Here is an 11,512-nt window from a genome sequence, read left to right on the forward strand (position 1 = left end):
AAAGGAGGTATAACAGTTATTGAAAATGAAAAAGGGGAAACTATAACCAAACGAATCGAATCGGGATGGAGAATGTGCATTGACTATAGGAAACTAAACAAAGCAACCCGAAAAGATCATTTCCCTTTACCATTCATTGACCAGATGTTAGAACGATTAACAAAACATTCTCATTTCTGCTATCTAGACGGTTACTCAGGTTTCTTTCAAATACCAATTCATCCTGATGACCAAGAAAAGACAACATTCACGTGTCCTTTTGGCACTTTCGCTTATCGACGGATGCCGTTTGGCTTGTGCAATGCTCCCGCAACCTTCCAAAGGTGCATGATGGCAATATTCTCCTATTTTCTCGAAAATATCATGGAAGTATTTATGGATGACTTTTCCGTATGCGGGCAAAGCTTTGAAGAATGTCTTGAAAACCTAGAAAAAGTTCTAGAACGATGTGTAAAAGTAAACCTAGTACTTAATTGGGAAAAATGTCACTTTATGGTACAAGAAGGAATTGTTTTAGGACATATCATCTCAAATAGAGGAATTGAAGTAGACAAAGCCAAAATAGAGGTAATCGAAAACCTTCAACCTCCGAAAACTATGAGAGAAGTACGAAGCTTCTTAGGACATGCCGGTTTTTACCGACGATTCATTAAAGACTTCTCTAAAATAACTAAACCTTTGACCGGACTATTGATGAAAGATGCTGAATTCATCTTCGACAACAAATGTTTAGAAGCATTCCAAACGCTTAAACAAGCATTGATTTCCGCGCCCATAATGCAAACACCAGATTGGAACGAACCATTCGAAATAATGTGTGATGCCAGTGATTACGCCGTGGGCGCTGTTTTAGGACAACGGAAGGATAAAAAGCTTCACGTCATATATTACGCAAGTAGAACTCTAGATGAAGCACAAATGAATTACGCCACAACCGAGAAAGAACTATTAGCAGTAGTGTTTGCACTAGATAAATTTCGTTGTTACTTGGTTGGAGCCAAAATAATCATTTACACCGACCACGCTGCTATCAAGTACCTCTTAACAAAAAAGGATGCTAAACCTAGACTCCTAAGATGGATCCTGTTGCTACAAGAGTTCGATTTGGAAATCAAAGATAAAAAAGGAACTGAAAACGTAGTAGCAGATCACCTCTCTAGACTTGAAAACCTGGAACCGGAAACAACATCGATCAACGATGATTTCTCGTACGATAAACTTATAGCTACTTTGGAAGAAAATAAAGCTGATAAACAGGTAGAAACCACCTTAGCTATAAGTGTTACACCATGGTACGCTGATCTCGTAAATTATTTAGCTGCCGGAATAGTTCCACCTACTTTATCCTACCAGCAGAAGAAACGATTCTTCTATGACATAAAGCACTATTACTGGGATGACCCTTTACTTTTTAAAAGAGGCCCCGACGGTATCTTCCGTCGGTGTATACCTGAAGAAGAGATAGAAAATATAATCCAACACTGTCACTCCGCTCCTTATGGTGGACATGCAAGTACATCCAAGACCTGCTCCAAAATCCTACAAGCCATTTTTTATTGGCCAAATATATGGAAGGATGTCCATGCGGCTTTCAAGAAATGTGATAGATGTCAACGCACAGGAAACATATCTAGACGTGACGAAATGCCACAAAAGGGCATTTTGGAAGTAGAGATTTTCGACGTGTGGGGAATAGACTTCATGGGACCTTTTCCATCTTCTTTCGGTAACAAGTACATACTCGTAGCAGTTGACTACGTATCAAAATGGATTGAAGCTATAGCCTCTCCAATAAACGACACACGAGTAGTAACTAGACTCTTTAAGAATATAATATTTCCGAGATTTGGTGTCCCAAGAATAGTAGTCAATGATGGTGGATCGCATTTCATATCCAAGGTACTCGAAAAACTACTGTTTAAGTATGGCGTAAGGCATAGAGTAGCGACACCTTACCACCCCCAAACCAGTGGGCAAGTAGAAGTGTCTAACAGAGAAATCAAACAAATATTGGAAAAAACAGTCACCACCTCAAGGAAAGACTGGTCATTGAAATTACCAGAAGCTTTATGGGCGTATCGAACTGCTTACAAAACTCCCATAGGGACAACCCCATTTAAGCTTATTTATGGAAAATCCTGCCACCTCCCGGTAGAATTGGAACATAAGGCCTACTGGGCTATTAAAAATCTAAATTTAAACTATAAGGCCGCCGGTGAAAAGCGAATTCTTGATATAAACGAATTAGAGGAACTCAGACGAGACGCTTACGAAAATGCCAGAATCTACAAAGAAAGAACAAAACAATGGCATGACAAGCGTATATCAAGGAAAATCTTCAAACAAAGCGATACAGTCCTGTTATTCAATTCTAGGCTAAAGTTATTTCCGGGAAAACTACGATCTAGATGGTCAGGTCCTTTTCAAATTACTAATGTTTTCCCCAGTGGAGCGGTGGAAATTAAAGGAAAATTCATTGAACCGTTTATCGTAAACGGGCAGCGTCTAAAACACTATCATCATACAGAAAACATTGAAGATTCACAAGTCCTGCACTTAGACGTAGTGCCCCCAAATTTTATAGATTATATTTGATAGTTTATTGTCGAGCTTGCGACATTAAACAAAGCGCTTAGTGGGAGACAACCCACAAATATTTATATTTTCATTTCTTACTTAATTATTCTTTTAAATTTTATTTAGTATTCATTCTTAATCTATTTTAATTTTTCTTCTTCTATTCTTTTGGCATTTGGCCAAATCCTGACTAAAACTCTTGTTTTTCCTTTCTCTAGCTAACACTAACCTGATGGGACATATTGACCGTATGGGTATCAAATTCAGAGGGAAAGCTTAGAAACAAAGGTTTGAGGAACTAGCAGAAAGAGAGATGCTACCTAGTTTGTATGCTGATGATTGGGCAATGACTGCCCTTGGACTAAGAGAGAGTGTCTTGTATTTGCTGAGTCAAATAGGGTGGGAAACCACTCCCATCCGTAGACAATTCGTCACTTATCGGAGACTGACTCTAGAATTCCTTAGTTCCCTGATCTATCTACCCAGCCATGGAAAAGGAATAAGCAGAGGTTTCATTCAGTTCAGAATGTTCAACATGGAGTATCAATTTAACATTCAAGATTTTACCAACCTTTTAGGTTTCCCTACCTCTTTTGATACATTCACAGTGAGCCAATAAGAACTTTTTGAATACAGAGAACTTGAACACTTTTGGGGAAGCTTGACTGGAAACGACGATCCCGAGGAACATGAGTTTCTTTCTGGAAACATACATAACCCGACCTTTCATTATTTCTATAAGATCCTGACCCACACCTTATTTGGGAAGAAGTCAAACAGTACCTTAGTTTCACGTGATGAACTCTTCGTCATATTTTGTGCTTCCCAGAACCGTCCAGTAAACGGTGCCACTTTTATGTTGGCAAATTTTGACCACCTTATCCAAGATGAACGAGCACCAATTCAAATAGGCGGATTGATAACCATGATTGGTAATGCTATCGGATTACGTCAACCTATGCTTGACTTAAGCCCTTTCTGTGGCATTGCGACTATGAATATACCCTTCCTCTTCAACACTATGTTTATAGCAAACCTAGGGTCTGAAGAGTTTGAGCTTATAATTAACAACCAAGTTCTTTGCCTATTCACCCTGCCTAGTCCAAGGACTAGTGTTCATAACCGCAATAACTGGCTCTACAATCTGAACGCAACACCCTCTCCTGCTAGATCTACTGAATCCATCCAGGACTATGAGATTTGTGACGACCAGATCCCTTATGCTGAATCTGACCCTCAGACACCATCTGGCTATTATGATATTGATCCTCCTCCTCAACCTGTCCCAACCGAAGAATCGACAATACCCGATCTTAGACATCATGCGCCCGGAGCCAATTATAACACCTCCATTCAGGCTTTGATGTCAGAACAGGACACCCTCAGAGAAGAGTTAGCTAACTGTCGCATCACGCGAAAAACCGGCGGGAAAACAAGAACAACAGAGCCGCCACCGTGCGTTATTTATCCCAAAAGAGGGAAAGGAAACGCTCAGAGTAAACCTGGAAAGAACATGGTCTCGCGACCAAAGAGAATGGGATCGGGAGTCGGTTATGCGAAGGGAAGGTATTAGCACCCCTACGCATCCGTCGTACTCGACGGGATCCACGCACAAAAGGAAGGATAAATGGTTGCTAAAACACTGCTCAAACTCACACACACTGGCTGAAAGAGACACGAGGAAACAAACAAGACTGACTCGGCAGAATATCGCATCCTGGGCCTACTTAGTCTATCAGGCATAGACATCAGAGTCAAAGTAGTTCGGACTGGGGAAACGACACATGCTCGCTAGGATATCGCATCCTATGCATACGTATCTCCTCGGACGAAGAAGAATCAGAGCATTCGTAGCTCGGCTAACACGCACACAAACGAAACTAGGCAAAGGCAAACGTGGAGCCTGAATGCCAATCACTGGACTTACATCAGCATCCGAACCAAAACACACACAAGAAGGCAAACATGGAGCTTGAATGCCAATCACTGGGCTTACATCAGCATCCGAACCAACAAACCCACACTGGAACCCAAATGCCACTCGATGGACTTACATCAGCTTCCAAGCACACAACAAGACAAAACAAAGACACAGGCGCCCGGAGAGATCTGCTCATCTCCTGCCTACGTACCTCATCTGGTATGAGGATCAGGGCGACGTAGTTCCCCTACAGAGGGATACAGGACTAGCCTAACCAGATAACAGAGGGAGACACAACACTAGGGAGACTTCGACTCGAGCCTAGATGTTATCATGCAAAATCAACCCTAAGTTAAGGTTTCTAGCTAACTGGCGCAGGGAGCCAGCCTATCCTAGTCATGACTTGCACAGGAAGCAAGTCACGCACACCCTTAACTTGCACAGGAAGCAAGCCAAGCAAAACCTAACTTGCACAGGAAGCAAGTCTAAACTAACCCTAACTTGCACAGGAAGCAAGTCAAACAAACATACAAGCACAGATAGCACACACTATACACAAGCAAGTGGCTCAAACAAGGGTTAGGTTTTAGTCGAGGGGTCATATCAACCTCAACAAACAAACCTCTGGAACTGGGTGAATGGTGCTCTTAACCTTGCCATTAAGGGGCTAAGGTGAAGCAGATGAAAGGCGAGTGAAGATAAGACTTCACAGCTCTTATCCCTGGCCTGGGAGAGCTTAAGACAAGAATGTGTGGGTTCAGAAAGTGGGAACCCTTCTACACATTTAGAACTGACTCAACTGTACAATTGTACAAGATCTTGGGTTTGTATCTGCAATGCATCAACACAGTGGTGTGAGCAAAGCAGATGACACACAGAATAGCAAGGGATAGATTGCATATCCCTTGGGTTCTGCCAATTGCCTCTTCACTTAGGAGGTCTTTGACTATGTACAGGGACAAAAGTAAACAGTCACAAACATTGCCTCTTAAGGAGGACTTCAGACAGTTGCCTGGCCAAGTAACAGGCCAGGTCTTCCAGACTACATGAAGATAGAAAGGTATACCTCAATGCAAATTGCTTAATAAGCAAAGCAAAGCAAAAAGTTCACAAGGAACTAAGCAACTAAAAGCACCTGAAATAGTCAAGCAGATGTTAGTATGCAACTCAAATCAAAGCAAAAGGAAACAGATATCAACCAGTCAACACAAACAAGTGAATGTGCAAGGCACAAGGCTCAAGGCATGTGAGCCAAGCAACCTATAAAACAAAACATGTTAGTCATGATAAACAAACACACACAACCAATTTGTATGGGTCTCATTGGGTAATTATTGCTTAACCTGAAAAATAAGCTCAAAGGTGAGTAACAGGACCACTAGGGCAAGCCTAGGGTCAAAAGAGAATGAAAAAGTTGAAACAGCAAAGGGCAAGTATCCAAAATCATGTTCAAACAATCAAGAATCAATACCAATTGGGTTCACATTCATATCAATCACTATCATCATTTCATGAACAGTTTAGGTCAAAGTGTGGCATTTAGAAGCTCATAGAAGTCAACAGAAAGACTTGCATCAAAAGTCAACTTAAACATTTCCAAAAATCACCAAATAAATCATGATCAATCCTAACACATAGCATGGTAAGCATGTCAAATTTCATCACATTTGGACAAGTGGAAGGCAGTCAATGAAAATCAGAAAGTCAAAGCAATTTTGAACATGCTCAATGAAGTCAACCAATCATGCATCAACTTAGAAAAATCATAAATCAGAGATGGTGTATGATAAATGAATGGGACTAAAACCATGGCAAAGATGAGGATGTCTAGTTATCTCATGCAAAATTTCATGTCCATCTAATAAAATATGAGCATTTCACAAAACAAATGGCAAAGTGCATCACACAAAGTCAACATTTGACTAGACAGGGGAACAAAATCTCAAACAATTAGGAAAATGGCACAAACAATTCCAAGAAAATCATGTGCAAACTAGACATACAATAGAAGGTTCATACAAATTTTAGATCAATTGGAGGTCAAGAAGCATGGATACAAAAATCAGCAAGTTGCACATCAATGGTGTGACACAAGTTGTCACACCCTACTTCAAAAATTCACAACTCTCAAACCACATAAGATAAATTCATGATCTTTACATAAAAATAAACATGGATGAGTCTACTTTATGCACAAAAAATTTCAGGTCCATTGGATATATCATCATCATTTCACAATTGAATTGGCAAAATGTACAAAAATTGGTCACATGCTACAAACCCTAATGCCATTTAAAATTCACTCATCCAAAAAATCAGCAAAAATCATGATAAAAAACTAGGGATCCACATGAACATGATGCAAAAATTCCCATGAGATTTGGAATTAAGATGAATGAATTATGATTTTTGCAAGTGAGCCATGCCAAATGAAATGAAATGAGGAAAATGAATGAATTAATTGGAAATAATAAAACGAGAATGGCATTTCTGTAATTATGGACTCCACTTAATCAAACGGTGCCGTTTTGCTCGCGGAAATGAAATAATATTATTGGCTCACGCAGGAACAGTGCCATGCAACACGTACAAAAGACAAATTATGGGCAAGGTATGAAGGTTAATTAGGGTTTATGCATACAGGATGAATACTCATCATCCCCAAATCGAGTTTTCAAGAATTTTTCCCAGAAATCTCAATTGAACACACACAAATGATCATCAAGGCATGGCAAACACGAATCCATCATCACTTTTCATTAAAACATCACACACATCATGAATCGAGCACAAACAAGTTTTATCATCAAACTTCAAAACAACATAACTTCAGAAATAACCAACCATTTTCGAAAACAAAAGCATCATGAAGCTCAGCATGGATAGACCTTTCTAAAGCATGTATCTATTTTAAGAAACAAGGAGGTCGAAATTTTACCAAAGTGGAAGGGCAGTGTCGATACAGTTGTTATTTGGCCATGTTAAAGTGAAACAGATGCTCCTTAAGCTCCCTAAGGTTGAATGATGAAGTTAGCTTGGCTCGAAATAGCTTGGAATGGCTTCAACCTTGGACTGCCACTGATGATGCTTGAAGAAAAACAGTCGTGGAAATGGCCTTCCAGCTGGAGAATGATGGTGAAAACAAGCTCACAATGGTGTATGGATGTTGTTTTAGGCAAGGCTATGTCAAGCTCTTCGAGTTTCTTTGACAGATTTTGAAAATGGCCAAAGATGAAGTTTTGAGAGAATGAGAGAACAAGGGTTTGTCTGCTGTAAAATGGTGGCTGCTAGGGTTTCCTTCAGCAGGAAAATGATGAATATATACCCTGTTTTGTGGTACTGATTAGAGTTCATGAAAGGTGGAATGGAGTTGGTGAAAAATGTACTTTTGTCCAATTTTCAAGCAAGTTAGTGATGGGTGTGTGTACTGCACGAAAATGGGCTTCCAACAAGTCTCAAATAACATTTCAGAACATGTTTGGATGGTAGAAATGGTTGGGAATAATTATTTGGAAAGTTCAATTTTTCACCTCGCTTGAAAATAATCCATGTAGGTTCAAAAGTGCCATTTTGATCCATAAAGTTTTGGTACATGAAAATTACATTTTTGGAAAGAGGAGGTCAAATGTGACTTGTTGGAAAAAAGCTCACCAAATTTGGCCAAATGGTTTGAGAGATATGGCCTTTTGAAGTTCAAGAATTTTTGAAAATGAATTGATCATAACTTGCCAACCATACATGGGAATTGAGTGTTCTTGGACTTTTTGGAAATGGGAGAACAAGATCTTCAACTTTCATGTTGGGCAAAAATTCATTTGAAGCTTGTATCATGATGTAAGTTTGAGGATCAAGACTTTCCATTTTTGGTAAATTTCAGTTACAGGTCCAGTTTCTATTTTTGGAAATTTCTGATCTGGCTTCAAATTCTTCCATGATGGTGTTTGACATGATATATGAGGCCCATTTGGACATGAATAAGCTCTCTCAAACCAAATCCAACCAACAAAACCATAAAATCAATCACAGTTGACCAAGTTTGACTTTTTAGGGTTTCTGACTGACTGTGCATTGACTGATGACTTCTGAACATCCAATCCTTGACCAAAACACTTCAAATGGATCCCCAAGTCATGTGAACATGTTGGACCAACCCTAGGGCCTTGGCTCAATGAGAAACACATTTGCTTGCTTGTTGACTGATCTCCTGATCAGTTTGACCTAATTCTCCTGATGATCTTGCACTTGAGGCAAATGGGACAATGCAATGCTATGCAGTGGACCATGTTATGCTATAACCTAATATGAGAATGTATGTACAATGATAGGTGCAAATTTGAGGTGCTACAGCTGCCCCTATTCAATCAGCTGGGAACCCGAACGGATGATAGCAACGGCTGTCAGACTTTCAGGGTAAACAGGGATTGAATACCAAGAACCGTAAAAATTTGCACTCTGCCGGATATGATACAAGAAGAACCACGTCATTTACTGATGACGCCTGCAATTGACAACTTCAGAAAAGCGAAACCATTTACCGATGGTTAGAAAACTGGTAACTTGATATTTACCGATATCAACTTCAGCAAGACCATTTACCGATGGCTGCTGGGAAACAACTCTGATGTAAAAGGAAGCAAAACCATTTACCGATGGCGGCTTCAAAGAAAACTTGACATTTACCGATATCAACTTCAACTCGACCATTTACCGATGGCTGCTGCAACTGGGGATCTGATATTTACCGATATCGAAGAAAACGGGGCCATTTACCGATGGCGGATAAAACTGGGCATTCAATATTTACCGATATCGAAGCATACAGGGCCATTTATCGATGGCGTCTCCACTTGGGGAGGAACAAAATCTTTGTGGTGTAATCAGACAAGACGTTTACCGACGACTTCTGGGGATCTTGATTTTATCAACAAGGAAACAAAGCATGACCAGACATTTACCGATGACTGGGATGAGACTCGACGTTTACCGACATCGAAAGATGATGTTCACCGACATCAAAACAAACGACCAGACATTTACCGATGACCGGGGGACACTTCACTAAGGGAAAAAACAAATATTTGCAACTGGAAAAACAGATAGGACATTTACCGATGACTCTACTGGGGATCTCTAGCTGGGGATTATCAGACATTTACCGATGACTGTAGAAAAGACTCGATGTTTACCGACATCGAAAGATGATGTTTACCGATATCAAAAAATGACCAGACATTTACTGATGACTGGGGGGAATACCCGATGTTTACAGACACCGAAACAATGGTGTTTACCGACACCAAAAATGATGACCAGACATTTACTGATGACTGGGGAGAAAACCCGATGTTTACAGACACCGAAACAATGGTGTTTACCGACACCAAACAAAGAAACACACGTGGGTGCTGGCATGACACTTACCGGTATCACAAGAACGACTTTTTAGATATGTCAAGGCAAGGTTGACCACTTGCTGGGGGTCTCACTGGGGAGAAACAAACTTTCTGTCACCAACGGGTGAGGTAATAAACCTTTGTGGGGATATCAATCCTGAATGCTGTCAAGAGCAACTGTAGCAGACTCGCTGTGCTAATGTTGAATGAAATGATCCGCCTCTGCCGGGATACGGTCTGGTGGGTTAACACATGAATGCATATGTTTGAATTTTTCTATGGCGTAATGCTCCATATTGAATGGGAATGCTACGCAGTTTGAGGATGCAATGATCACTAAAAATGCAAAAATGCAAAAATGATGAAAAACTCCGGCTGGGGAGCCAAAACTGATCGGGTACTCCAACTCTGCGGGGAGACTCTGCAGGGAGAGCAACGACTTCTCACTCATGTTGGAGAATAGCACTGCTGCTGGGGAAGGTAAACTCCGCTGGGGATATCCTTCAGTCCACAGATAGGATAAATGCTGGAGATAAATTTCAATGAACCTGCCTCACTCGGGGAGGAAATCGGCAAATACAGGCTGCTGGGGATAGGCAATCCTTAGATCTGTTGGGGAATAGAAGGCACTATCCACAGACGTCTCCGCAGGGGAACATAGCTCTGATAGCTTCCAAACTTGCTTGGGGAAAATATCTGCTGAGGAAACGTCCTCACAGATGCCAACCTGAAAAACAGCACAACAAAATGCCCCCAGGGGATACATGGACAAGATACGCTCAAGTGTCCTCAACATTCAAAATGATTTTCAAATGTTTTGTCACTTTTGCGCGTTATTGTGTAGCCTTCATGTTCTTATATGCAATGCTTATCAAAAATTCGGACATTTTTGCAAACAAAACAGTAAAAATAAAAACCAAGAGCTATTTATCTGAATAACGACTTTTATTGATTGAAAATGTGCCTGAAAAGGCAAATACATTGGGAAGCAATTCCTAGAAAGAGGTAATTGCGCACAAAAGGAAAATCTATCCTAATGGCAACGTGAACACGGCATCCACTATTTCCCAATTCTGTTATAACTCACAGATCATCAGTTTTCCTCCCAACTCCTTGCTTTCTGAGAAGAATGACTGGACGGATCACATCTTTCGAGATGGCAGACGACAAAGCTTGATGAAGTACAGACAACTCAGACTGTAGTCTTCGCTTTAATCCCTCTTTTGGCTGGATCGCCCTTTCGGGTTTTCAATCCACCGGGATACCCATTTTTGCCTAAGCCGCCCTTGCGGGTTTTCGACTTACCGGGTGTACAAATTCTTTTCATTTTATCCCTAATTTTTGCCCGAACCTTTTCTTTCTGTTTTTTGGTTCGCCGGGATGCCCTTTTTTTGCCTGGACTCTTTTTTTTCTTTTTGTCCAGCGGGTCAATTTATGCGAAGTATTTTTTGACTACATCTGAGTTAACAGGAGACGGAAAATCTTCACCATCCATAGTTGTAAGCATCAAGGCTCCACCGGAGAATACCTTTTTCACAACATATGGACCTTCATAATTAGGAGTCCACTTGCCCCTGTTATCTGCACCGGGAGGGAGGATCCTCTTCAAAACTAGATCACC

Source organism: Lathyrus oleraceus, chromosome 6 (genome assembly GCF_024323335.1).
Source record: "Lathyrus oleraceus cultivar Zhongwan6 chromosome 6, CAAS_Psat_ZW6_1.0, whole genome shotgun sequence".
NCBI classification, from domain to species: domain Eukaryota; kingdom Viridiplantae; phylum Streptophyta; class Magnoliopsida; order Fabales; family Fabaceae; genus Lathyrus; species Lathyrus oleraceus.